The following is a 6000-nucleotide window of genomic DNA, read 5'->3' on the forward strand; positions in this document are numbered from 1 at the left end:
TTGTTCAAGGGCACTTCAGCGGTGGTAATTTTAACGTGTCGGACAGCTGATTCGAACTGGTGACCTTCCGGTATCAAGACCGCTCCGCTATCCGTTCGGCCACCGCTGCCACTTGTCATAACCATAACCTAAGCTCGAAATTAGTCTCTCATAGATATTACAGTATGTCTTGACATTATTGATTTACAAGCCCTAGCTTATAAATCAGATATTCTCAGCAAATAAATTATAAAGGGGGGGGGGGGTTTGGGGGGGGGGAGTAGCCGCAATTTGCAACTCTATATTTTTTTACAATGGGATGAATCTAGAGTTGCAATACCCTCCATTGACTCCCCACTCATCATATTGCGTTTGCAGCTGTAGTCCAAGCTTGAATTATCCTCTTTCAATCTGCCGAGCTTGTTTTTCATAAAAATCCACCGTAGACATGTTATGAGCTACTTTCTGTCCAAAATATTCCACAAGTGATATTCCTGCCGTAATATTCAACCTACCGTAAAACAAGACGTGTGGGAGAGCGCTTGTTTAATAGAAGGCCGTGCGTGACGGGGCGTCGCGCTGCGTCGGCCTCTTCTTTGGGTGTCTTCTATTCTATTAAACAAGCGCTCTCCAGCTACAGCTGCAATGTTGGTGAGTTTAACGTCGTTTAAGACCAGAAGATCGCTAACGCAATATGATGAGTGGGGAGTCAATGGAGGGTATTGCAACTCTAGATTCATCCCATTGTAAAAAAATATAGAGTTGCAAATTGCGGCTAGGGGGGAAGGAGCTGGGACCAAGTGGGGGTGCTTGAGGGGTTTCCCGACTTCCAGGGGGTCCCTGCAGCAAAATTAGTTAATACAGCATCACAATCATTTGAACCACTTTATCCATTTATATGTTGGCTAAGAAAAATAATCAAAAATGAATCATCTTGAATTTGTTCTATTTCTGGGACCCCCAATTTATATTGTAAAATCAATGTTAATTTAACTCTGAGAGTGTACAAACGGAACCACAGACTCATAAGGATCCATTTGGTTCCAAACTATCATTTAGCAGCATGGGGACCCCCTGGAACTCCCTCAAGGACCCCTGGGGCTCCCCGGACCCCACTTTGGGAACCACTGTGTTATAGGGAGAGAACATCCCACCTCTCTGGTCTGGTGGTCAGGTCTCCATATCGTGTTGGCTCATATCATAACCTGTCTGTGGATTGGAAACACAATACGGGGTCCTCTCTCTTCACATCACATTAGACCGGCATCTGTCTGTCTGTCTGTCTGTCTGTCTGTCTGTCTGTCTGTCTGTCTGTCTGTCCGCCTCGCTGACCTCACTAGTTGACGGCAGGTTGGGATCAATTACCTTCCGATGGATAGCCTCGGGGATAGCCTCTCTGCCAGTCACGTCGAGGTGTGGCAGCCAGGCAGCATGCGTCTGTCTGTCTGTCTGTCTGTCTGCCTGCCCGCCTCCTCACGCCTCGCTGACCTCACTAGTCGACGGCAGGTTGGGATCAATTACCTTCCGATGGATCGCCTCGGGGGCCTCAAATCTCTGCAAGTCACGTCGAGGTGTGGCAGCCAGGCAGCATGCAGCTGCTGTTCCAATGCTCCTCCGTTTACATTGTTTCGTTGTGGATATAATATATTGGGGCTGCATGGGCGACAAAACTTGAAATGGGAACATTCTGCACAATGAATACTTTTACTTTTGATACTTTGGTATTTAAAGCACATTTTGATGCCAATGCTTTTGTACTGTTACTCAAGTACATTTTGAATACCGGACCTTTACTTAATAGTATTTCTATAATAGAACACGTAAGTAAAGGTCCGGTATTCAAAATGTATATATTGCGGTATTGATACCTTAAAACAAACTTTTTGGGCCATGCACCCCCTGTTACCTCCCGACCTAGCTGACGCACCCCCCCCACATGGAAATAAAAATTGCATAAGCTATATAGAGACATATATTTCCTATATATATCCACATATATGAACCTGAATATGACATATATATGCAGCATAGGCTATATTGTGCATATGCTTGCCATATATTGGCATAATATGTTATTAATATATTTAAAATAAAACCATAGCACCACCATTAGCCTTTTCATACCACGCACCCCCTAGAAGGCCCTCGCGCACAGGGTGCACAGTGCACACACCACAGTTTGGGAACCACTGCCTTAAAAGGACCACTTCACCACTTTTCAACCTATCTATCTTCATATAATTGGTCCCCACTAATAATCATGATAAAATAGCACACTTGTTTTCCTACTCAGTCTGTGTCTCATAGGAGGGATGTGGGCAGTTCAGAAACACGTCTACCAGTGACATCATCGATGGGAAATCCAAGCTAATATAAACTGCATGCTTTCTATTCCTGAAAAGTTGCAATGCAAAAATGGAAGCGATCGTTCTCATGATCTCAATAAAATTCTAAATAAATATATTTTTAGATATAAAAAAAATCTACCTCACAGACCGAGTAGAAAACAATTGTGCTATTTCATCATGAACATTAGCAAGGACCAATTATATGAAGATAGGTTGAAAAGTGGTGAAGTGGTCCATTTGAGTACTTTTTTCCCACCACTGGTTTTAGCTGCTCACAGAAATCTGCCTACAGGCACACACGTGTGAAGTCTAAAAAGCAGTCCTTGCCCGTGGCAGCCAGTAAAGTTCATATAACGTAACACTGCATCTCTTTCTTCGTCACACGGAAAGCCCTCTGCAGACTGCAGCTGCACACACTCAAATCCTCTGTGCTCATGTATAAAGACATATGTTTTAGTGCACTCTCTGAGTTGCAAATGGACAATAATGCAACTCTGTGTATATTCACTTTGCTTTCCAATTATTTGATTATGCAGTATGACGTTCTTGCAGAAAGATTGAACTGTGCAGTAGCAGATATGATTATTTATTTATTGTCTCCACCAGGCCGAAGGCATGGGGAGAGAGTATGTTTTGCACTCCGTGTGTCCTTCCATCCGTCCTTCCATCCGTCCTTCCGTCCGTCCGTTATCAGCTAATCTCCGGCACCGTTGGCCCGATCCATGCCAAACTTTGCACACACACTCCCTGGATGCCAACGACGAACCTCTGCCACAAATATTCCTCAACGGCCTGTTATAGCGCCACCATGAGGCCGATTTAGGCAAAACACATTTCTGTAGATAACTCGTACACATTTTATCCATACATCACACAATTCGGTATACACTATCTCCATAGTCATGTGATCAACACAGATCTGCACAATTTCCCATCTTCCATCCTGATTGGCTAAGATTGCCTTCCAAAGCTCACATGATTGGTCCGTTTCGAACAAAATGCAACAAATCACAAACACAGTGTCCAATTTCCATGAAATTATACACGCACATTTCCACTAGGCCGAGGACGACATGCCACTATTTATTTCCCAAATCAGCAGGTGGCGCTATAACAGGCCATTTCCTGTTTTGACCTATAACTGCATCGATCTGTATACAACTTATGTATGCGCACTCCCTAGAGGCCATGGAAAAACATTTTCCCTGCATCCCTCCACATCTGCCGGTTATAGCACCACCATGAGGCCGATTTCTGCAAAACACATTGTTTATGTTAGTCGCACAGATTTCATCCAAATCTCACAAATCGGTACACATGATCTCTGTAGTCATGTGATCAAGACGAGCCTGTTGGATTTCTCAGATTCTACACTGATTAGCTAAGATTGCCTTCCAAAGTTTTCAGGAGTAGCCCGTTTTGTACAAAATGCTGCACATGTCCTGCTCATCCAGAATTCTATCCTCAGAGATGCTATGAGTGATCTGGCTCTGCATTTCCTCAACAAAATGAAAGAAAATTGTTGCAAGAAACAAAAAAACATGTTTATATTACTCCTAAACATTTTGCCAAACATCACACACACTCCTATCCTCCTGGTGGAGACCTGTGCCCAGAAGGGCACTTTTTCTAGTTTAATATATATTCTTTTTTTTGTGCATGTCTTCTAGGGCAGGCTATGCCCCAGCAGCAGTGTGAAAACCCCGAACACGAACAGGCATGGTGGGGGTCCGACAGGGGGGACTCTGATGGACGACTGAACCAAACCAACTCCAGCAGTCCCCTCCCTCTCTCTCTCTCTCTCACACAGGGTTGCATCATGTGACTTGCACATGATGCATCGCGTCAGTGTCTGCCTCCCATGACTAGGGTTGAACCACTTAAACCCTGTGTAAAACGGGTAACAACAGGTAACGAGCACTTTTATCGAGTGCACTGAGGACTCTATTGCTGGAGCCCTCAATTCAATGTCATTTTGACCATGCTTGCGTCTCGTGGTTCACTACACCTCGTCACTAAAATCAAAACTATATCTCTCGAAACAGACATCTGGGGACTCTGTATTCGGGCACGGCTGACCTGGTGGTACTCCAAATATGGATATAACGGACTTCGTGATCGTGAGCATTTAAGCCAACGTACAGAATTTAGAACACACCCAAATCAAATCATAGTACAACGTACAAGTGTGTTCAATCAATTATTCAATCAAAGCAAATGGCGTAAACAATATTAGTTTGCCTCTTCTACAGTCAAGACGGGCAGTGTCGGTAGGCCAATCAGAGGCAGGTGGGGCGTTACCACGTCTATGCTCGGACGCAAAATAGATATACACTTTCCCCATGTACCATTTCAACCTCTGCTATATCGAGTTAGATTGAACCACCTTGTGAACCAGTCGGCTCAGACGTCTCTTGGTTCCAGACAACCAGTCAAGAGTCAACCCTAGTTGTCTCCACCAGGCCGAAGGCATGGGGAGAGAGTATGTTTTGCACTCCGTCCGTGTGTGTGTCCGTCCTTCCGTCCTTCCGTCCGTCTGTGAACAGCTAATCTCCGGCACCGTTAACCTTGTCGATGCCAAACTTTGCACACACACTCCCTGGATGCCAACGATGAACCTCTGCCCCACATTTTCCAGAACGGCCTGTTATAGCGCCACCATGAGGCAGCTTTTCACATTTTTTACCTAAAACTGCACCGATCTGCGTGAAACGTTCCATGCACACTCCCTAGAGGCCAAGGATAAACCTTTGACCTGCATTTTCCGCATCTGCCTTTTATAGCGCCACCAGGAGGCCGACTTTTGTAAAACACATTTTTTGATATTACTCCTCCAGATTCTGTCCAAAAATCTCACAAATCGTTACACAGTATCTCTATGGTCATGTGCTCAAGTCGGATCTGTCCGATATTTCATATTCCATCCTAATTGGCTATAATTGGCTTTCACAGTTTGCAAGATTGCCCCGTTTTGAACAAAAGCCTCAAATCATGAACGCAGCATGCAATTTACGTGAAATCTTTCACACATTTTCTTACTAGGCTGAGGAATATATCCCACCCTTTTCACATTGGCCTGTTATAGCGCCACCAACAGGTTGATTTTTGCAAAACACATTTTTGGAACAAAATGCCTCAAATCATCCAATTGCCATCAAAGGCGTATGAAGAAATGGCACCCTTTTCACATTGGCCTATTATAGCGCCACCAGGAGGCCACAACCTGACCTGCCCTGGTGGAGACCTGTGCCCCGAGGGGCACTTTTTCTAGTCTTAGTAGTACTTTCCAGCCGCTGTTGCCGCCATGGCGAGCCAGGCCAGGGTTACGGGGGGAGAAGAGAAAACGGCCACACAGACGGCAGGCCGACTGGCAGACTGCCGCCGATCAGATACGGAGACTTCGCACCTCGGGTCAGTCGTGGTGAAATGAGGACAAAACACCTCTTTCCTCTTCCAAACTGCTTGTTCTCGTCTGCGAAAATGTTATCCAGTCTGATGATGGCTGTATTGATCTTAAAAGGGATAGTGTGTAACTGTGTTTGACTTGGACCTCTTCACTAGTTCCCCTGTTAGGATTTAGAAGCCCTTTTTTCTTGTTAATTTTCGTCGACAAAATGAACACTGTTCTATATCAGTGTTTAGTTTTTTTCAGAAATGGCAGATCTACAAGCTC

The sequence above is a fragment of the Electrona antarctica genome (assembly GCF_951216825.1).
Source record: "Electrona antarctica genome assembly, chromosome: 10".
Taxonomy (NCBI): Eukaryota; Metazoa; Chordata; class Actinopteri; order Myctophiformes; family Myctophidae; genus Electrona; species Electrona antarctica.